At 52.1% G+C, this 23,299-nt stretch overlaps 1 protein-coding gene across 1 annotated transcript in view; it reads left to right on the top strand.

Moving 5' to 3' along the window:
* The first annotated feature begins 14,122 nt into the window (after nucleotides 1-14,122).
* Nucleotides 14,123-23,299, top strand: part of NEK6 (NIMA related kinase 6) — an 84,507-nt gene continuing 75,330 nt past the window's right edge. The window contains exon 1 of the mRNA XM_053204636.1: nucleotides 14,123-14,279. The gene's annotated coding sequence lies outside the window, so the exon portion shown is untranslated. The remainder of the gene's footprint in view (nucleotides 14,280-23,299) is intronic.

The raw sequence follows: 23,299 nt of genomic DNA, 5'->3' as shown, positions 1-23,299 counted from the left end.
AAATTTTAATGCCCTAAAATTGACCTTGGTGACAGCTGACCTATCTGTGACTATACTAAAAACCATTTTAAAATTTGTTTTGTTTCCGGCTGCATTGACATGTAATTGACATACAACATCGTGTAAGTTTAAGGTACAATGTAAGGTACAATGATTTGATACAAGCATATATTGCAAAAGGAGTACCACAGTCAGGTTAGCACATCCATCACCTCACTCGGTTACTGTGTGCGTGTGTGGAGGGAGGTGAAAGCTTTTTAAGATCTACTTTCTTAGCAACTTTCAAGTATACAATAGAGTATTATGATCTATAGGTACCACACTGTACTTCAGACATCCATCTTATAACTGGCAGTTTGTACCCTTTTTATACACAAAAGTTATTGAATTGTACACTTTTTTAAAATGTTTATTTTTGAGAGAGAGAAAGAGACAGAGTGTGAGCAGGGGAGGGGCAGAGAGAGGGGGAGACACAGAATCTGAAGCAGCCTCCAGGCTCCGAGCTGCCAGCACAGAGCCTGACGTGGGGCTCGAACCCACAAACCGTGAGATCATGACCTGAGCTGAAGTCAGCTGCTTAACCGACTGAGCCACCCAGGCACCCCTGAATTGTACGCTTTGAATGGGTGAGCTGTATGGTATGTAAATTATATCTCAATAAAGCTCTTCTAAAAACTGAGCCTCATAATTCTTCTCTTTCCTCCCCCTCTCTGTTTTCTTTCTCTATAATTTCTTTTTTCTCTCCAATAACTATTTCTTGGCTGTTCCCAGGCAATCCCTGCTCTGAATTCCCTATCTCTGAGTCTGCTTACCAAATGTTTTTATTCTGCATCAGCCCATGAACAGGACTGCCAAAGAAAGGATTCTCAGGGGCAGTGGTGGGCAGAGAACTTACAGAGCAAACACAGAATTCTCTCTTCCACGGAGGAGACTGCAGACACCAGGACCAGGGTGAGAATGGGTGGCTGAGGCACCCAGGCGCAAAACGTGTGCGCACAGGGTATGCGGGATGGGTCGGCACCCAAGAGTGACTGCTTCCTTACATTTTCTTTTTATTGTGGTGAAATACACACGACATAAAATTTACCACTGAAACCATTTTAAAGTGTACATTTCAGTGGTTTTGACTACATTCACACTGTTGTGGAACCATCTAGTTCCAGACAATTTTCATCACTCCCAAAGGAAACTCCCATCTCACCCTTCCTACAGCCCCCGGCAACCACTCATCTGCTTTGTGTCTCTATGAGTTTGCCTGTTCTGGACGTCACACAATATGTGGCCATTTGTGACTGGCTTCTTTCATTTGGCAGAATGTTTTGAAGGTTCATTCGTGTGGTCACTTGTATCGGTGCGCTTTATTTCTTTCTCTGGCTGAATAATATTCCATTGTATGGATATAGCATATTTCATTTACCTACTCATCTGTTGATGGACATTTTAACTGTTTTCACCATTTGGCTATTGTGAATAGAGCCCCTGTGGACACCAGTTCTTTGGGGGTACATACCTAGGAGGGGAATTGTTGGGTCATATGCTAATTCTGTGTTTAACTTATCGACAAACCGTTTCCTTACATTTTGCGCCTTGGGCGTCTAGCTTGTTGCATCCTAGCCCAGCCCTGGTGCACACGCACCCACCTATGACCTTCATGCCCATGGCACCTTTCCCCATCCACATTAGCAGCTTTGAAGCGTTCACATAGGTGATAATTCTAAGTCACATTTTGGGGGCCAGGAGGGGTGTTCTGTGAAGCTGGAACACAGATGACGCTGGGGCTGGAGAAACCGGTAGATGTCAGAACGCAGCTTGTCATTCTCAGGAGTTGAGACTTCACCTTGTTGGTTGCAGGGAACCCAGAGAAGAGAAACCAACTCTATGGGAGCTGGAGGAAAGGTTGCAAACTCTGCCTTAAGAGACGAGTTCACAGGGAAAGGAGAGAGGTCACTCTAGTCCTGTTGGGTCCTAACTCTGTGTGGGAGTAGACGTGAGTTTCTTCCACTGTGCGGGCTTTGGTTTTTCAGATTGGAAAATGGAGATAATAGGGGCGCCTGGGTGGCTCAGTCCATGAAGCATTGGACTTCTGCTCAGGTCATGAGCTCATGGTTTTTGTGGGTTTGAGCCCCGCATTGGGCTTTCTGCTGTCAGCACAGAGCCCGCTTCAGATCCTCTGTCTCCCTGTCTCTCTCTCCCTCCTCCCCCTCAAAATAAATAAACATTAAAAGAAGAAAGAGGAGGAGGAGGAGGAGGAGGAGAAAGGAGAAGGAGAAGGCGAAGAAAGAAAATGGAGATAATAGTTTCTCTGGTGAGTTAGGTGAGATGCTGGATGTGTGCTGGCTTCATCATCGGTGAAGCTCAGGGTAGAAGCGTTCACTTGAGATGCCTGTTCAGGTACCTTCCAGCATGCAGTAGAACTTCAGGAAGACTACTTTATTTGACTCTACGGAGGCATCTGAGAAGTTGTGTGTGGTTTGCAATTCTATAAAGGGAGACCCATTTACAATGTAAGTAGGGGAGCCGACTACTTAAATGAACCCACCAGTGAATCCCCAGGCGTGACTTTTGTATTCAATAAATTGGAATTTTCATATATTACGTTTGCAGCTCAGCCAGATACTGAAAAGTTTGTCCAAACCACATGGAGGTGGAGGTGACAAGACTCTGCTTTCTGTTTCTTGGAGTACAGGGACTTTCTCTCAAGCAAAATCTCATCTAAAAGAGGCCCAGGGCCTCCCACATGGGCTTCAAAGGAGAGTGTTCTGGACAGAGGGAAAAAGACTGTGCTTTCCCCACCCACAAGCCTGAAGGTCAAACCTGGTTATGTTAAGGAAGGGGGTGTGGTGCTCTTACCTGGGGAATTTGTAGATTTCTGAGACTGGAGGGAAGGAGACTAGGGACCCTCTCTGGAAAGACGGGAATATTCTAGGCTCCCAGTCAATCCCCATTGTAGAGGAAACGTCAGCCCCATGCCAGGCACTTGGTACTAATCACCACGTTTAATTTTCCCAATAACCCCTCACCTTACAAAGCCAGTAAGGGTCAGAAAGGTCAAGTGGCTTGCCAAGGTTATAGGGCAAGTTAAACACTGGAGTGAGGATTTGAACTCAGATGCCATGACCCAAGGCTTGGGGCTGCTTCCACCAAGCCACCTTGAACTCCTCTTGAAAGCAACACAGAGCTGGACATGTGGGTGGCATCTGGGACAAAGAAGATCTTCTAAGGGCTCTGTGCAAATGTAACCCTGTGGGAGGGTCATTTGTGCCTTTGGTTCATTGGAAAGCCCCACAGCTTCTGCAAAACCGTTTCCTAGAATCCTTGTCTGGAATGTATGTTAAGGGCAGCCAAAGCCAGCTTGACCTAGAGGCTTGTGATGGGGGGCTCACGGCAAAGGGTCAGTCCCACTTCTGTGACCCCCCTGGCCTGGGGCTGCTGCAGGTGGGGAGAGTGAGTGTATGTTCCTCAGTTCCCCATTGTGAGCGTGCCCTTCTCCACGCAAGGTTGCTTGGGACTCAGCGACTGCATGGAAAGAGTAGACAGTTTAGGTTGAGACCAGGGTTCAAATCCCAGGCCCGTCACTTACTTAGCCAAGTTTCTTTATCTCTTTATACCTCGGTTTCTCTATCTGTAAAGTGGGACCAACTCCTGTCAGCTAGAAGGGGTGGGCTGATGTGAGAGCACACACGATGTGAGAGCCCGTAGGATGCACCTCCTGTCAAAAACGGGGACAATTCGAAGTGTCCTGGTGCTCCTCCAGCTCCTGGCAGTCACCTCCAGGGATCAGCACCTGCACCCGAAGGGCTAGCGTGGCCGCTTGGGCATTGGCATGACCTAAGGAGACACCACGATGACCAGTCAGTGTCCCTGCCCTTTGGGAGCTCACCATCTAGGGGGGAGGCACATACAACCATGCCAGCCAGGGGGAGAAGGGCTACAGCAGAGGGAGGTACAAGGGACCCTGGGAGATGGAAGGATGACCCTGTCTAGGGTCAAGGAAGACTTCAGAGAGGGAAAGGCTAGGAAAGATCCTTAATATTTAAAAACCTACTTGTCCTGGTCACTGACCAATCAGAAGGATACTGGTTGTAAATAATCCATAGGACCCCTCAGTGTGATTATTAATGCCCCAGGAAGGGTCATTTGATGTGGATCCTGATGGATGAATAAGAGTTCTTCAGACAGGTAAGGAAAAGGACACTCTAGGCAGAGGGAACAGCATGTGCTAAGGCCTGATGACTAGAAAAAGCAGGGTCCACATAGAACTGAATGGCTGGAGCATAGAATACATATGGGGGAGAGGGTGGAGAAGAGAGGGTCTTAAATACCATATTAAGTTTGGGTGACATGGTTACCCAAGACACCTCTGATGTGGCATTCCACACTGGTGACTTTGACAAATGGGGACTGCAGTGAGAGCTTCCAGGGTGTGAACACTATTCCCACCCTCATGACATCTCCTCCGATCTGTGGGGTTGCTTGGGGTCTGGGAGCAGGCTCCTTTCTCTGGGAGAGGGGCCGTCAAGGGCAGGCCAGGAGAAGAGTTCCTTCAAGTGACTCCAGAAAGGTCTGTTGGACAAGGAAACTAAGACAGATACTTAGTTGTATGGGTGGGACCAACACAGGGTGGGGGTGGAAACACTGGTGACCGAGGCTTCTCTGGCTTTCTCCTCGAGTAGCACCAAGCCTTCTTGTCTGCTCAGGAAAAACCAGGAATGTTTTGGGATTAAGTGTGCCTGGTTCTAGCTCAAGTTCTGTTGTTACGCGCTATGTGATCTTGAGCAAGGCACAAACCCTCTCTGGGCCTTAGGGTCTCTGTATGTAGCATGAGGGAGCTTGTTGGTTTCTTGTTGATTCCTCTCTTGGAAATTAAGGATGTGCCACGCTGATCCTCTCCTTCCAGTCACTCTACCTGATCTCATGGGAAACATAAGGGGTGTGGACTCACGCAGAGCTGAGTCTGAGTCTCCATTTTGGGATACACTGGATGTTTGACTTTGACCAAGTGTTAAGCTCTGGGCCTTAAATTTTCTCATCGAGAGAATGCAGACTGATTGGCGAGGTCACTACTGTATGGAATAAACGAGAAAACTCTCAGGTGCTGGAGACAAGACAATAAAAGTGCTGGCAGAAGACCCTCGTTCTTCCCTTGCCTTCTAAGGGTGCCCTTTGCTTGCAAACCTGCTAGGCAGAGGGGCCCTGGCTGACCGGAGGTCGGCAGGGAGTGAGGAGGAAAGCTGGGGTATTTACTGTTCTCCCAGGACCCTTTTGAGCATGCAAGGGGGCGCTGTTAGTAATAAACAGACTTAAGCCAGGGCTGTCCGGAGGAAACCAGAATCCGTGACCCCCTGGTGACAGAGGAGTGTAGAAATCCGGGAGAGGCCGAGGTGAAGAGAGACATCCGCAGGAGCTGCGAGAAGCAAACTTTGGAGAGAGGGCGTGCTGTCTGGAGCTGACTTTAGGAAGTCTCCCAGCAGGACGTGCTGATTCCGTGTGTCTCCATCCGCCGTGCTCCAGAGGGCTTCAGTAAAGAGCCGCTTTGCCTTGCAGAGTTTGGGAATTGGATTTGGGTTGGATAATCTTTTTTTTTAAATCCTATGCATTTGCTTGCGGGTTGCTTGCTTCATGTTTTTCTTGGATGTGACTCCCTGCTGAGATGGGTCGTGGGCTGGGAGCAAGAGGGCCCAATTTTATAGCTGGGTTACCCGGGTAAAGAGGCTTTCTGATGCCTGGAAAGCAATAGCTGCTCAGTAAATATTCGTCCCTTCTCATATTCACCATCAGGCGCCTTTGACCAGGACCCTGTCCGCTCTTGTCTCAAGCCCCCTGATTAACCAATTCCTTCATTCTCTCCGGCTGGTCTGAGCCCTCCCAACTCCCCACCCCTCCCCACACAAGAATTCCTAAGCCAGAGCACAGGAACTCCTCTGAGAGCCTGCTGGATTGGCTTCCTTTCCGCTTCCTTTCTCCTCCTCTCCAGTGGGGGCTGGGCTGGGGCGCAGCTGGCGGGGCTGGGGGGGCTCTCTCTCCAGACTGCTTCTCAGCACAGCCCCTCAACCGTCACACCCGGGTCTGCATTCCTCCATCCTTAATGCCTCCTCTGGGAACACAGGCTTTCAGAAACCTGAGAAGACCAGCCAGCCGGTGCAGGCCAGAGGGAGGTGGGCCCAGACTGGCGGGGGTGGGGAGGGGGGAGGGACTTGGCTTCTGCCTTCGCTGGAAACAGAAACCTCAGGCCTTCCCCTCTGCTTTCAGCTGGTTTGGGCTTCCAGACTGGGGAGCAAAGAGCATTGGCTTTTGCTAAAATCCACTTGGGGAGACGGGGGCTGGAGAAGGGAAGGAATCGTGGTAGTTTATAAAGACGGAGGATTTTTGCCATTTTTACCGGCAGCAAAGGATTCCACTTTGGGACCCTTCATGGCCCCTTTAGGCTTCCAGGACAACAGGGCAGGCTTCTAGCAGCACCAAAAACAACCCGGGAGGTGAAGCTCTTAGCCCAGGATCACATAGCCAGGAAGCGGAGGGGTTGGGGTTCAGATCCAAGTTGGTTGTATAACACCACCCTGATTCCCAAGTACACGTATCCCAGGTACGTGTTGGCACTATGCCCTTCCTGCGTGCGTCTCTCCCTGGTTAATGGGAACAATTCTTCAGGGATGCATTCAGCCCATTGATATGAGCACCCATCCCCACTGAGATCCCACTTGGAATCTTAAAATTGTGACTCACTGAAGCCAGAACAGATCATTAGATATTGATCCACCCAATTCCTTCTCCTTATGGATACAATAACTGAGACCCAGAAAGGGGCAATGACCTGTTCACGTCAGACCCAGATCTACTTGGACACAGCCTGCTTCAGTGGAAAGAATCTGAAAAAGAAAAAAAGAAAGAAGGAAAGAAGAAGGGAAAGAAAGAAAAGGAAGGGAGAAAGGAAGGAAGGAAGAGAGAGAGAAAGGGAGAAAAAAGAAAGGGAGGAAAAAAGGGAGAAAGGAGGAAAGGGAGAGAGGAGAAGGAAGGAAGGAAGGAAGGAAGGAAGAGTCTGGTCAGCAGGCAAATTGGGTTTGAATCCTGGTTCTGCCATTTACTTTCTGGGTGACCTTAGCCAGTGGATGTTACTCTTCTTGAGCTTCACTCTTCCCATCTATTAAACAGAGATCCTAATACCTTCATTGAGGGGTTGTTGCAAAGATAAAAAGAGGTCCTAGGTTTGGATGTAGGGGCATAGCTCCTGGCACACAGTAGGTACACAGGACAGGCTGGCTGCCTTCCTTCTTCCCTAACAGAGGAAAATTGGATATTAAGGCACTGACACCAGGGCCACCCTTTAGAACCTGGAGAGGGGGATAGATCGGACCAGCAATGTGCTGGACAGGTTTGCACTGGCTGGCGAGAGCTGATCCTTAAGAACCGGTGGCTCAGTATTTGGGAACTGTGAAGGCTGTTGTCGGTAGCTTTAAATCAGCCATGGTGGGAGTACTTTATACCATGGAAATTGGCAAGCGCTACAAATCAGGGATTTTTTTTTTTTTAAATAAAGGCATATAGGATGGGATTTGCCAGAAGTGGGAAGTGATTCATGGTATCATTACGCTTATTTTACAGATGAGAGTCTGGGGTTAGCTGTGCCAGCTCAATATATCTGCATATCTATTAGAAGTTGCAGCTTCACTCTTTCCCCCTGGCTGCGTGACCTTGGGCAAGTCACTTTACCTCTCTGAGCCTTTTTTTTTTTTTTTTTTTTTGGTCTGGTGTAGAAACTGAGGTAAATCCCCAGCTGTGTGGGGAGATAACGTTGGCACTCATTTCAAGGGCTTGTTGGGATAATGAAATGAAATGACACATGTAAAAGGTAAAGTACAGGGCACCTGATTGGCTCAGTCAGTGGAGCACCCAGCTTCAGTTCAGGTCACGATCTCTTGGTTAATGTGTTCGAGCCCAACGTCGGGCTTTGCGCTGGCAGCATGGAGCCTGCTTTAGATTCTCTGTCTCCCCCTCTCTCTGCCCCTTCCCTGCTCGTACTCTCTCTCTCTTCCTCTCAAGAATAAATAAAAGTTAAAAAAAATTAAAATGTAAAGCGCTAGGTCTTAAGTCTGATAAACCATTGACGTTAATGTTATTTTCAGCCACGTGATGACTTGGTATCCTCACCTAATCATGACCTGGTGAGAAAGAGGTCATCACTTCCAGTCTCCCACTGAGGAAACTGAGGCTCTGGTTAGTGAGGGACTCGTTCATGGCCATATGGCTAGCAGGTGGCAAACCAGGCTTCGAACCCTGGTCTGACTGGCTCCGAGGTTGGGTTTCTGCCAAGCCCCTTGGCCCCAGCCCAGTTCTGGGGGGCTGAGAAATGAGACCAGGTTGTGCTATTTGACAACCGGCTTCGGGCGGAAGGCGTGGGGTCAGCATGGCTGCCTATCCCGGGGGTCTGCCAGAGCGACTCCCTTCAGTGCCCAAAGCCTGCATTCCTGAGCCAGGCAGTGCCCACATATGTCTCTTTCTTCAGGGGTTCTGGAATCCCCAGACTGACTGCTTCTCCACTGGTGTGCTCCTCTACCCATGTATCCTGCCTTGGGGGAATCACCCCCAAACAGCAATGGCCACCCCAAAACCAAGTCCCTCAGAATATCATCGGATGAGGGAAAATGGATTTTCTTTCCCAGTGACGGGTTAGCCCCTTGCTGCCCCCATTCCTCGTACAGAGGGCCGGTCTGAGGATGTGGGTAGGGAGTGGCAAGGTTCAGACTCGGGCAAGCACCTTCTCAAACAATCAACCCTTTTCTGATTCCCTGCCCTGCCTTCTTTGTCCTCACTCCCAGTTGCCAGTCTCCAGTCTCCACTGGTTCCTCCTCTTTGTGTCCCCAAGATGCGCCTGGCATGTCCTGATGCCTGGAAAAACTGTACCTGTTCCCAGAAAACTGGGGGTGGGGAGGGGCAGGGCTGAGAAATGCAACAACCGAATGCTCGTCTCCTCCTTAGGAACACTCCCTACACGTCTGGGATCTGGGGTTGATGGATGGATGGCTGGTGTCATCGGCCCTAAATCCAGAGGGCCCCTTGCCTCTGTCTGCTCTGAGAGTGGCCAGCACAACTAGGCATGCAGGGGAGGGCCCAGAGGAGGCTCACCTTAGCCACGTGCTTTTAGAAGGATAGTTGGACCCCTCATTTGGCACCCAGAGCCAACTGGATGCCTGGATGCCTGGGGGAGACATACGGCCAGCCTGGGACCTGCTGTCTGGGTTCAAAGCCGAGTGGGTGGCAACACAGACTGTGCAACCATCAGATGCCCCCTTAAACCGTGTTTTAGACGCACTGGCGAACCTCATCAGTTTTCTCTTCTGTAAACTTTCTCATCGGGGACACTGTTACCTACATCACAGAACAGATGCGTGGACCACACCAGTGCCTGACTCTGTACCCGCTGCAGGTGATGATTGATTTACTCACCTGGACAGTAATTGACCCATTTGAGCTGAATAACAAGGGGGCCATATACTTGGTTGTTGATCTAAGTCACTTTGGAGAAGCAAAGGGGACACTAGTAGCCTGGGTGGCTCGGTTGATTAACCATCTGACTTTGGCTCAGGTCATGACCTCACGATCTCATGGTTCATGAGTTGGAGCCCCACATCGGGCTCGGTGCTGACAGCTCAGAGCCTGGAGCCCATTTCAGATTCTGTGTCTCCCTCTCTCTCTGCCCCTCCCGGGTCTTCCGGGACTGGCCTGTAGTACACCCGGAATTGGCGAATGTCACTGCCAAAGATGGAAGGAGATAACTGTTTAACAGCTCCTATCACAGGATCAGAAAAGCACAAAAAGCTTAATCAGATGCTTCTCTCTGGCCAGGAAGAGGCACGCTAGCCTCACTTAATATTCCGTTCCTTACAGCTGCATCAGGCTCCCTGCCCCTCCGGCCCAGGAGCATTTCACTCTTCATCAAGCCTTTTCAGGAACACGATCTCACGTGACTACCACCGTCCTGCAGAGAGGGCGACTGCCCCCGTTGTACAGATGAGCACACCGAGGCCCAGAATGAAGAAGCAGAATGCCTGAATCTGCACTCCTGAGTTTTCAAGTTTTAAAGCACCCACGTCGGGGCTCTTCCAACAGCCCTATCCATACCTGGAGCTGGAAACAAATTAGCGCCAAAGCCAAACCTCACAAATGAACTTGGGGATCATTAGAGAACCTGTGCTTCTTCATCCCACCAGTATTTTCGGTTTTTCTTGTCTCCCAACCACACTGTAAGTCCCTGGGAGCTGGAGCCATGACCAAAACTTCTGTTATCTCCCACTGTGCTTAGAACAGTACACAGAGCAAATGCCAATGTAAGGGGGATGAAATGCAAATATTTTGGAGTACTACACAGTCATAAACAAAGAAGTAGCTCTTTGCGAGGTGATAGCAAGCAGTCTCCAAGGAAGTGAAGAAAACACAAGGTATACAGCAGTGTGGACCAGACACTATCATTTGTACGAAAAATGAGAAAAACACACACACACACACACACAACCACACAAAACACACTGCCTGGGAACAGAGTGTGTTTGGCAATACTGGTTACTTCCAGGGAAAAGAAGAAGGTAGCTGGAGGGGAAAGGAAAGGAAACTTTTCACCGCGTACCTTTCCGGCACCTTTTGAATTTCGAGCTGTGGGTATTAGCTATTCAAAAAATAAATTAGAACACTATTTTAAAACTTAAAATAGCTAAAAATGAGGTATGTTGTTTTAAAAAAAAGTGAACCGTATGATGGCCTGGAAGGGAAGGAGGCTCCCTGCATTCCTGGTCCTTACCAAAATTGTTAGTTGGTTTCCCAGCATGCACCGGGCAATGGGAAACCCTAGAAGGTCAAAGTTGACAGGGCTTTTGGAGATCTGCCCCTCACTTTGCCAGCTGGGAAACTGGCCCAGGGTCACACAGGGAGTAAATGGCAGAGCTGGGGTGGGACAGAGTCCTGACACACAGCCCTGACTCCTTCCCCAGCCAGCTGGGTTTGCTACTCTTAGAAAGGTCCATAAACTCTCGGTTGGAAGTGCAGTCATCAGGATGTGGACAAGGCCCCGCAGACAAGGGGCCCCCATTTTGCACCGCATATAATGTAAAAACGGAAACCCCCAATGCAGTGACGTTTGCACACAACCAGGTGACCCTAACGTCGATCACCCGAACCGAGACATTCTTGGACTGAAAAGGGATGCTGTTAACAGTAATCTCGTCCAGACAATAAGCAGAGTTGAGACTTCCTGGGAAAACCGAGATTGTCCCCCCACCAAAAATTCCCATCGTTGGGAAGCCGGCAAGATGACCTTGTGTCCAAGGGGCCTGGTTCTGATTCTAGTCTCTCAGGCCTTCTCTCGTCCCCCACTGCTCCCTCCCCAAATACTGACAACAACAGCAAACCCGGGTTCAAATCCTGGCTGTGTTCAAACCACTCTATTACCCTGAGCCTCAGTTTCTTCATTTGTAAAACAGAGAGCACGGCCCTCATCTCGAGGCGCGCTGGGAGAATGAAATGCCTCATGCAGAGCTGGGTGTGGAGAAGGGGCCAGCAATGGTAGCTTCTCTTCCCCTAATGCAGAGAAATAATGAAACGACATGGGCTTAATCCTGAAACTCTCGGGGGTGAACAGAGAGAGGCTTTCTCCCAGACTAGATTCACAAATGCCACCGTGGGAGGAGGTGTCAGGCAGCGTGCGCAGGGAGATGCTGATTCTAATTCTGGGAGTCATTTTGCGAAGCACCTCTTCACGGTGACTCATTTGGGGACTCGCTGAAAAATCCTTTGAGTTAAAAACAAAAGTCGAATGGGGCTCAGGTTGCACCCATTTCCCTCTACCCCCTACCCTGGCCAACATAGTGGGAGGAGAGCAGGGAATCTGGAGGGTCTCTGGGCTGAATTTGACCTGCTTTTTTTTGCCCTCAGCGTATCACCTGGGGCTGGGACCATGCCAGAGGGAAGGAAATGGGTGAGGAGGAGAAAGGCCGGGAAAACAGTGAATGCTCCACCCTGCCAGCTCCTGAATTATAGTCCAAGAGGGCAGGAAGGGGGCGGGGAGGTGCACAAGCCTTCTTTATCCCCCTAACACTCTGCATTGGCGTCAGCTCGCGGGAGGTGTGAACCATCTCTGCTGATTGCAGCTGGCTGTGTGCTGTGTGACCTGGGGCATGCTGCTTGACCTCTCTGAGCCTCAGTTTCCTAATTAGAAAATGAGGATATTAGGAGTACCTGTTAAAGGGGCTCCACGAGGCTGGGGTAGGGCTTTACAAACTGCAAAATCCTACACCAGGGCTTCTCTTCCTGGAGGTCTGACACTGCTCTCAAAGTTTCCTTCCAAGGGAAATTTCAGGTTGTCCTGTAGCCTACCAGGACTGTTCTTGGAACCTCGGGCCTGTCCTACATACAGAAGACCTCTCATCACCTCCCCTCTGCTCAAGTATCACTTCATCAGAGAGGCCTTCTTCCAGCACCTTCTATGAAAAAGCACCCCTGTGCTCTCCTAGCCCTTTCCTATTTTATTTTCTCCACCAAACTTATTAACCACACCATGCATATTAGCAATTTCTTCTCCCCACGCCCCACCCCCAGATTGAAGCCCCAGGAGAGTCAGGGCTATATTTTGTTCCCAAGCATATCCCAGGGCCTAGAATAGTACCTGACCGGTATCAGGTGCGCAGAGATAGGCGTCGGGTGATTGAATGAAGCAATTACTGTTTGCTGAGTGGATGTGGTCAATACCACTGATCTGCTAGTAACCCTGCAACACATTGTCTCAGAACTTCTATTTATTTCTATTACTTTTTGCAATGTTATTGCTTATAGTTACCTCTTCGATCTACCTGATATTTATTGTCACGTATATCATGCGAAGTGAGGTTGTAAATGAGTCCCCAACTAAACGGCTAACAAATGTGCCGAATGATCCACTCTGCTCCTGCTGGTTTGTGGAAGGGCTGGGACTGAGCTGGGTCCTCTGGGCCAGCTGCCTCCCCATCTGTCCTCTCTTATACCGGCAGCCCAGGGCTATGTTGTTCACGTGGTAGGATTGCCTAGATTAGCAGGCACTGGAATTAGACAATCTGTGGCCCAGCTACCTGTTCAACCGCTTACCATCTGGGTGACTTTAAGCAAGAGAATTTGTTTCTTTCAGCTTCTATTCTAAACCTCATGTATCCCTTCTGTAAAATGGGCACGAAAGCAGCCTCATGCCTCCTTCACAGCATGGCTGTGCGGTCGTAAGACTGGCACACAGTGGGTACTCGGTTGGTATCATTGTTGTTACAGATCACAGCCAGGTGCAATACTGGCGTATCCTCTCTGTGCCCAGCACGGTGTTGTGACCAAGCTGGACAGTAGTCAGTCAGTGTCAGTCCCTGGTTCCAGTCCTCCTCGGGAACATAGCACAATTTTGCATGTGGAGGAGAAGCAGCCAGTGTGGAAACAGGAACCGTGTAAGCTAGAAGCGTCCCCTCTGGGGATGGGGGGTGGGGTGGGGGAGACGGGTTCCCTTAGGAAGTGAAGCAGGGAACTGAGCAGCAACCTTTGGGGCCCCATGGAGACTCTGTCTCCTAAGCATTCATTAGTAGAGCCTTCTCCCAGAAAGCTCTGCACATTGACTCTTACTAGTCCTGGGGTCCACAGGAAGTGGGGAGCTCCAGATGAGATGTTGGCACTTTGAGGGCAGGGAGCAGCACCTTTGCCACATCAAGATATCCTTGGAGCCTACCTCAGTGCCTACATGCAGTAGGCGCACAATAAGCGCTGGTTGACTGGCCAGTATGCCCAGGGCCGTGAAGGGAGCAACGTTAGGTGATGGGTACACAAGAATGGATGGGAGGGGTCCACGAGTCCTCTGATCGCGGACCCTAATCCTAAACGTCTAGAACCCGAGGAGGGGTGGAGGGGAGTCTGCTGGGCCTGACTCGCTGTGAGAGTTTGGGCCTCAGTTTCCCCATCTTCGAAGTAGGGCGCGGGGTAGGCTCGGCCGAGCGGATCACCCGCGGTCCAAACGGCTCGGGGGCGCGGAGCGGTCCCGGCGCCGGGCGGTAGCCGCGGGGCGCCCCCCGGGCCAGCGTGGCGGCAGCGCGCACGAGCGCAGGGGGCGGCGCGGCCCCGCGGTGGGGAGGGGCGGGAGCGCGCGCGGGCCCGCGCAGGCGGCGGCGGAACCGAGCGGACGGGCGTGCGGCCGCGGCGCCACCGACTCGTGTGGGACCCTCCGCTCCGGCCGGCCGCCCGCCGGGCCGCGCGCCGCTCTTCCCGCCGGCAGCCGAGCCGCCCGCGCGCCGGTGAGTGGGCTGGGGCCGGGGCCCGGCGGGATCGGGCCGGGGAAGGGGCGGGGGCCGGGCGGCGGGGCAGTCACCCGCAGCCGGGCCGAGGGGGGTGCGCGTGCTCGCGCGCGCGGCCGCGACTCTGCGGGGGACGGCGGGCGGGGGTGTACGCGGGAGGCCGGGACGCTAGTGTACGCGAGAGCCCGAGTGTGTCGGCGGCCGTGCGTCCGAGCGTGCGTGGGCGGCGTGTGTCCGTCTGCCCCTCGGGGTGTGCGCCCGAGTGTGCGCGTGCACGGCGGAGGGTCTGGGTGGTGGGGTTTGCGGTGAAGGAGTGCGGGGGACGCGCGCGTGGCTCCCTTTTGGACGTTTATTGTTTACTGTTTGCCAAGGAGTGTGCCAAGCGCTTCACGTGGGATCCCATTTTTGTAAAGGAGTTGTGTGGGTTCGGGGAGTACGTGCGCGCACGTGTGTGAGCGTTCACAAGTGGCTTCTGTGTGCATTTGTGAGCCTTTGAGGACTAAAGTGTACAGACGTGCGTGTGGATGTGTATTTTGTGTCCGGGAGTGTGGGAGTGTGTTTATTATGGAGGCCGAGGGCCCCCCTTGGCACCCACAAGGCGTTTTGCATGATGCGTCAGCCCCTGGCCCCGATGCCAGGGAGCCCATGGAGAGAAGTAGGCCAGGGGTGGGCACCTGGTGGGTGCTGGGCCTTGTGTGGTGAATGAGGGCCAGCGGTCAGACCGGTGGAGCCAGGCTGGGCCTGGCAGAGAGGGAAGCCTCAGAGCCAGGCGTTTGGTGGGGCCCGCTGTCGGGACCCTGCATGGGGCCCCAGGGTGCCCAGGCTGGGCTGGCGCTATGGTGGGTCTGGCAGAGCTCCTTGGCCTGGTGTCGGAGGACTTGTGTTCACTTCTTCCTAAATACTCTTTCTGGGTCTCCTGGCTTTGTTCTCGCCCCTCTCCGGCCCTGGCAGATTTTAACCTTTCCCCTGTGCCTGGGGGGCCTGACCCTGGGGAGACTAGGGGTCCCAGGATACTAGTCTGTGTATCCGGGGGTCTCTCTGTCTCTGCTTACTCTGCTAAGTAGATGAATACTCGTCCAGTTGATCCATCTGTTGAGCCTGGGCTCCAAGCGTGAGTCCCCAAGACAGTAAGAAACAGCACAGCACGCTGGGGATGCTGATTTCCAAGGTCTGTCCTGCAGCTTTGAGGGACGGTTTTTGGGGGGGCTTTAGAAATGTTGAAAATCTCTGCAGTTGAAGGTCTCAATTGCTTCGAGGCCAACTTTAGAAACTCCGGAGCGCCCTAGTTCCCTGCGTTTTCAGAACTCAGCTTGCCTCTCTGAGGGGAAAATGTCGCGCGCAGGCAAATCTTGGAGGCACATTTAAAAATCCGTGGTGTTAATGGAAGAAGAATTTCATTGAAAGGGATGTAGAGCCGGCTGGAAGCGCCCGTTCCCCAAGCAGCAGCTTACAGAGTGAACTTTGGACGTCTCTTTTAGCAAACAAAACCTGGAAGGAAACAAAAAGACCCACATTCTTTTTCTTTTTTGTCCTAAAAAAAAAAAACCCAAAAAAACGAAGAAAACACCTTCTGGGTTTGCTGGAAATGCTGCCTCTCCTTCTCCCCTCAAGGCCAGGCCCTCCCTCCATCCCCCACCCCCAAATAAAATATGCCTGTGGGGAGCTGTAGATGAGTCACTCCCTGGCAGAGAGCCCCACGGGCAAACATTTGGGAAGGTTCTTGCCTAACTTCCCAGAAGAAAAGGCCCAGGATTTAAAATGGTCCCTGTGGTTTGTCAGCCACTGCCGTCCCAGTCTGCTTCGGAAATGACTAAAAAGTAGTTTCTGTCCTCACAAAACAAAGTCTCAGACTGAAGCGGTGGCCCAGGTTGGTCTGGGCTTGGGGTTTCAAGAGGGTTTGAAGAATCAAAGCTCCTGGTTTTGCCCGGTGGCGTTTCCAGTGGCTCCGAGCAAGGAGGGGGCAGGGAAGGGGGAAAGGAAGCCATGCTCACGGAGCCCCCTACGGTGCCCTGATCACAGTTGTGCCACAGAGAGGTCGAGCCTGTGTCCTGGGACTGCTGAAAGGAGGTGGAGGCAGGATCCTGTCACCTGCCTGACTTCAGGCCTGTCCTCTGAAGGTGCGCGGACGGGGTGCTCGGTGTTTTCACACATCTATTCATTTAACCTTCATGAGGATGTAGGGGGTTATTATCTCCATTTTACAGGTGAGGTAACTGAGGCTCAAAGAGATGAAATGATGTGCATAATTTTCTGTAGGTAGCGCTACAATTAGGGGCCACCATTTATTGAGGGTCTCCTGTGTGCCAGGCACGATACTGAAAGCTTTAGGCTTATTTCCCTCAATCCACTCAGCAACACTATGAGATAGGAACTATTTGAATACTTAAAACTTTTTTTTTGAGAGAGAGAAAGAGAGAGAGAACACGCATTTGTGCAGGGGAGGGGCAGAGGGAGAGACGTAGAGAATCTTAGGCAGGCTCCACGCTCAGCATGCAGCCTGACAAAACACAAGGCTCAATCCCACGACCCTGGGATCATGACCTAAGCTGAAATCAAGAGTTGGACCCACAATCGACGGGGCCACCCAGGCACCCTTAGATGGGAACTATCTTGATGCCCATTTTACAGGAAACTGGGGACACAGATTAAATAACGTGCGGAGGATCGTGGACTGCCATGCGGTTGACCCTGGAGTTGAATTCAGGCTGGTCTGAGCAGAGCCAGCAGTCTTCCCACTGGACCTGGAAAGTAATGGTCACTGTCTTCCAGGTTCCTTCAGGGCTGGGTTTGTCGGCCGGCTCCAGCCTCCCGGGACAGGGCTTCCTGAAGGTGCTGCCCTCCTTCCTTGTCCACTCTTGCCCTTCTGCTGTGGACGACCCACGCCCAGGGCCAGGACTGTCAGAGAGAAAGGTCTACAGTTCACATTTTTTTCTTTGCTCATGAAGTGCCAAAGATTGGTTTCAGAAGGGAAGTGTCAAAACAATTGTCGAAAAGAGAAGAATATTCCCTTCCTCTTCTCGGGTCAGACCAAGCAAGGGAGTTAGTGGGTGGGGAGTGGAGGACCCTGGTGAGTCATCCGAGATTAAACATGGGTTGGCATCTCTGGGCCTGTGTGGGGAGGGAGCAAGCTGGGGCACTGCCCTCAGGCAGAGCCCAGTGCTGGACCCCCAGTGATGGCGCGTTACCCCCAGGGCCCCGACTCCCAATGCTGAATACCTGACAACAGGATCATTTCCATGTAGGCTGCTTGTCACTTGCCATTTTAGCCCCGTGCCTGTCTCTCTTCCTTGTTCGTTTTCCTTTTTATCACGGTTTATACTATGCTGTTCTTGAAAGGAATGTTGTGCGTGCGGACCTGTGCCGCTTGGGGTGTGTGGGGCCCCTGCAAGTGTCCTTTGATGTTGGGAAGGAAAAGGCATTCCTCTCCCTTCTGAGCGTGTTCTGCACATTGATGAACATTTGCAAATTGCTTTGAGATGCGTTAATTTAAGGTGTGAAATAATAGATCTTGTGTGAAGGCTCAGCCACATTTCTGGCATTGATGGATTTCTCTCCCGTCTGGCCTGCGATTTGGGGAGGTAAAAATAGTCCTTGTTCCTACATTTTTATCTTTATTTATTTATTTATTTATTTATTTTTGCTGATGTCATTCTTAGGAAGCGGTGTGCACATACCACGGGCCTTTCTTTTGGCCGTCACTTCGGATGGTTGCCAGAATGCTGGTGACCAGAATGTGGAGCTTTGGGGAGCAAGGCTGCTCCTGGCATGTGTGTGGGGCGTCATCTGGGGTGGTCTAAGCACCTCCCGGGGGGTCTGGGAAATGGCTTCGAAATGCGTGGGTGATAGATGATGACCAGGATTGGCCAAAGATCTTCAGTGGCTTTTTGGTATGTGACCATCTTCTAATGTCTGACTTTTGGGTAGTGACAAGATGGCCTTTGGAGAAAAGGTTTTATGTTTTATGTTTATTTTTTTTTTAGACTTGTATTTTTTTAAGTTAAGCCGTATGCCCATTGTGGAGCTTGAACTCACGACCCCGAGATCAAGAGTCAGATGTTCTACCGACTGAGCCAGCCATGTGCCCCGAAAATATTTTTATTTTAAAAAGAAAAAAATCAGGTCAGTGGCTTCGCCCATTCTTGTCTGAGCTGGGTGACATACTCGCAGTCTCTTCCTTTGGCCCAGACTGAATTAAACCAACAGCCTTCTCAGACTCAGCTTCCAGACAGGAGCGGACATTGGGGCAAATCAGTTGGTGGTGTAATTTCCTGTGACGTTCAATTTGGGAACTTGAACAAGGAGTGTGATCTAGCAGTTTGACATCTGTCCTTCCAACGGACTTGCTTGTGTGGAAACAGACCCACATATACAGCCTCTGCTGTGTTGTCTCCAATTCTGGATTTTTCCACAGACGACTGCTCGGGTGGTCTGGTGGCAAAGGCCCGGTCTTCTGGCTGGGCCTCTTGGCATCCACCAGCAGGATCACCGCACCCCAAACCCAACTGGTTGCTTTGGCTGGATTCTGGGGGACGGACGAGCGAGGGGCCAGCCGAATTGAAAGGTGGTGCAGTCGGGATCTGAAATGCATTCAGTTCCAACCGCCTTGATCCGCATGGAGCCGATCTTTCTTTCTCTTAGACATCTGTGTGATGGTGACCTCATAGAAGAGAAAAAGGGGCTTTATGTAGGAATTCCATAGAGTGTGAAGGAATTTCTGCAGGGGAAGGGGGAGGGAAGCTGCCATTGAGAGCCTGCGGTTCTGCATTTCCTCGAGTTGTCGAAGCCCCACACTTCAAAATTAGGCTGGGGGTGGGGCGGTGCTTGACCTTGACAAACGGAGCTGGCGCCTTAGAGGAGAGCTCCCCAAAGCCCCCACGTTGTAGTTGAGGATATGGGGTTGGTGCCTCAGAGCCCTTGTCACTGCAGGTGAGTGGCAGACTTGGAATTTGTCCACCACCCCCTCCCCAAGGTCTGCCCTGCCTTGTTCCTTGTTGTCCCCAAAGTCTTTGAAACTGGGAGTTGTCAGGAAGAGACGTGCAAAGGGGTACCCGTTGCCTTGCAAATGACCTTCAGCTCTGGTGAGTCCAGAGCAGTCCAGAGAAGAACCACACGCCCATTTTACAGAATGAAGACTGGGGCCCAAGGAGGGGAAGGCACTAACCCACGATCACATTAAGGACTTGAGCTTTGGCACCAAATGGAGCGAGGTGGGAGTCCCAGAGCAAGCCATTCACCTCCCGGAGCCTCAGTTTCCCCAACTGGGGAACAGAGACAATATCAGGACCTCATAACGTTTGAGGGAAGAACTACAGGAAACAATGGATATAAACCCCTCAGCGCATGAGTGGCACCCCAGAAGTGCTACCCCGAGATTTTATGGGAGGTGAGGAAACTAGTTGTTCCCTAGGGTCACCGGGCTGGGGTCACTGGGCCAGGAAGGTTGTTTCTCTGTCCAGAGCATTTTCAGCGCCCCTGCCTACTGAGGCCCTAAGTGAGGCTGAAAGCAGTGTCAGGGGCCGCTGAAGCACTTCCCCGTGATCATGACCCTCAAAATAGACCGGGAAGAGACGCGCGGTTTGGACCAAGGCGGGCTTTAAGTCCAGGTGCTCTGGGCGGCCCAGGAAAACGTGTAGAAGTCAGTGTCTTGTGCTGCCCTCTGTCCGCCCCCCCACGAGGCTCGGAAAGGGAGCCTTATAAGGTTTTGACGCGTCCTCTTGGAGTCGGAGGGTCTCGGGAGGCCCCGAGAGCTGTGTCAGCCACAGTGTGTTATTAAGCAAGGCAGATGTTTTGTTAATTATTTACACAGTGTCGGGCCCCATCAGAGGTCTGTGCTGACAGAAGCGGCTGTCACAGCCCCGGGCCCCGGGGCAGGGAGCCCTTGCGGAGGGTCCACACAGCGAGGCCCGGGCCCCGGGTGGGGGCGGGGAGAGGCCGTGCGTGTTTGGCGCTCCCTCCTAAGACATTTGGGGTTCTGTCGGGCTGGCTTGTCCCTAAAGGGGGGGGGGGTCCTTGTCCCACGGAAGTGGCCGCCCTCCTGAGGCAGCTTCCGTGGGCCACAAACGCTCTTCACACCTGAGACCCTGCTGTGCTGTGTGTGGGGAGGGGAGAGCCTCAGCGGACTCCGGAGCCACCTTGGAATATTGCACCTCTACCCCCATCGGGAAAATGGGCCAGTAGCACCAGGCTTGAGGCCCTTGATTCTTGGACACTGTTTGGCAGGGAGGAGGGTGAAGGGGGGATTTGCCTTAGAAATCCAACTTTAGGGCGCCTGGGTGGCTCAGTCGGTTAAATGACACCCTCTTGATTTTGGTTCAGGTCACCGTCTCGCGGTTTGTGATTTCGAGCCCTGCGTGGGGCTCTGCGCTGACAGTGCTGAGCCTGCTTGGGATTCTCTGTTTCCAGCTCTCTCTGCCCCTCCTCCCCCCAAAAAATGAATAAATAAACATTAAAAAAAAAAAAAAAAAGAGGGACGCCTGGGTGACTCCATCGGTTAAGCGTCTGACCTCAGCCCAGGTCAGGATCTCAAGGTTCCTAAGTTCGAGCCCCTCGTCGGGCTCTGTGCTGACAGCTCAGAGCCTGGAGCCCCCTTCGGATTCTGTGTCTCCCTCTCTCTCTCTGCCCCTCCGCTGCTCATGCTCTGCCTCTGTCTCTCAAAAATGAATAAACTTCCAAAAAAAGTTTAAAAAAAAGAAATCCAACGTTAGAACCAGAATTGTGAAAAGAAAGGGGTCTGGGATCAGAGCCTTCCCTGAAGGGTCACCAAGGGAGAGGGACTCTAGCTGGGGGGGCGGGGGGGGGTTGTCGCACAGGGCAGACCTGTCTTCCCACAGCACTAACCCCGTTACCTGTTTTACATAAGGAGGCTTCGCACAGGAGTCATTTTAAGACAAGATTCTTGGGTCGCCTGGGTGGCTCAGTTGGTTAAGCGTCCGACTTCAGCTCAGGTCATGATCTCACGGTCCGTGAGTTCGAGCCCCGCATCGGGCTCTGTGCTGACAGCTCAGAGCCTGGAGCCTGTTTCAGATTCTCTGTCTCCCTCTCTCTGACCCTCCCCTGTTCATGCTCTGTCTTTCTCTGTCTCAAAAAAAAATAAACGTTTAAAAAAAAAAAAAGAAAAGATTCTCATATGAAACATCCATGATCTATAAGTCCATGTGGGGACAGAAAGCAGATTGGTGGTTACCAGGGGCTGAGGGAGGGGAGCATGGGGAAATACCACTTAATGGGTACAGGGTTTCCTTTTGCGTGATGACAATGTTTCCGAACCAGAGAGAGGTGGTGGTTGCATAACACTGTGAATGTGCTAAACGCCGCCGAATTGGTCACTTCAGAACGGTCAACTTTATGTTACATGGAAAAAATGTTCACAAGGTTCCGATGCTTAAAAATAAAAGCATGAAAGCCTCTCCTTTTACAGATGGGGAGACTGAGGCCCCGAGAGACTGTGACCAGTTCCCAAGGTCATGGACGCTGTCCTGCTTCTCAGGCCAAGGCTCTGGTCATGGTGCTTGAGCCTGGGCTGTGGGCGAGGAGTCCGATGCAGAAACACAGACCCGTGCACAGTCGTGCGGGTGGAGTGGACTCAGGTTAACCAGACCTGCCTGTGCCGGCTGGTATGCGGCCGTCCGTTCACTAATTGATTCGAGTAATACATCCCAATGTCTGGGTCAGGCCTTATTCTGGGAGCTGGGTCCCAGAGACCCTCTCAGGGCCCCACCCCACAGCCTCTAACAACCTGGTAAGGACAGAGGTTGTGTCACGAGCTCCTCTGGGTGCTGGTGAACATCTGCAGTAGGCATCTTTCCGGGGCTCGTTCTCTGGGGAAGCAGGAACCCTTTCCAGGAGGGAGGGCATCCGAGCCAGCCTTGAGGGAAACACGAGGTTTGCTTGGAGGTCTCAGAGGGCTGGGGTGAAGGGCAGGTAGACCACAGGGTGAGTGGGCTGCGGGATGGGGTCGTGGGCTATGGGCAGACCCCCAGCAGTGTGAAATCAGAGACCTCTGCCACTTCCCCAGCTCTTGACCCCTTCCATAGACCTGGCACCTGCTGTATGCGTCATTCCATTCTAACCCTTTACGTGGATTTTTTTTTTTAAACGTTTATTTTATTTTTGAGAGGCAGAGCGAGAGAGACCATGAGCATGGGAGGGGCAGAGAGAGAGGGAGACACAGAATCCGAAACAGGCTCCAGGCTCTGAGCTGTCAGCACAGAGCCCAACGTGGGGCTCGAACCCACGGACCACGAGACTGTGACCTGAGCCGAAGTCGGACGCTTAACTGCCTGAGCCACCCAGGCGCCAGCCCCACCCTTTACGAGGATTAACTCTTTTGGTCCTCCCAGCAGTTCTCTGATGTAGATGTCATTATGCCCACTGTGTGAACGAAGAAACAGACACTGAGCATCCAGGATATATGTGCTTAGTTAATTACCATCAGCATGTGTGCTGGATGGAAGCCGGCCGCATCGGGGTCTGGTCTGCAGAGTCAGAGGGCAGAGGCTGCCATCTGGAAGTGCCTGTCATGTGGGCTGTGAGTTGGGGCCCAGGTCCAGGGCCTGGGAGAGGGCCTCCTAGGCAGCTGGAAGGAACAGCACGTGGCAAGGAGCAAATGGTGGGAAAAGACACTGCTGAGGCCTGCAGGACCTTGGCGGTGGGGGGTGGGGGGGGCCTTTATTGGAAGGGCAGTGGGGCTCTGCTCCCTCTGGAGCCTCTCTGCTCAGCAGTGTTTCTTTTGCTTGCTATGCTCCAGCCATGTGGCCTCCTTAAACCTTTCCTCAGACGGGTCAAGCAGATACTGCCCTCTGTCCCCTCTCCCTGAAATCCTCCCCCTCCCCCCCCCCCCCCGCCCCAGTGTTCCCCTGACTTGCTCCTAGCCTTCATTGAGGACACCACAAAAGTCACTTCTCCAAAGTGATCCTGTCAAAATGAGTCCCTCGCTCCTTTACTCCTCTTTCCCTGACCTGGCCTTACTTTTCTTCGGGACCCCTACCCCTTCCTGATTTCCTGTGTTTGTTGTTTCCCTC

The sequence above is a fragment of the Acinonyx jubatus genome, chromosome D4 (genome assembly GCF_027475565.1).
Source record: "Acinonyx jubatus isolate Ajub_Pintada_27869175 chromosome D4, VMU_Ajub_asm_v1.0, whole genome shotgun sequence".
NCBI classification, from domain to species: domain Eukaryota; kingdom Metazoa; phylum Chordata; class Mammalia; order Carnivora; family Felidae; genus Acinonyx; species Acinonyx jubatus.
The sequence above is the reverse complement of the archived record's forward strand: the minus strand, read 5'-3'. Positions and strand labels throughout refer to the sequence as shown.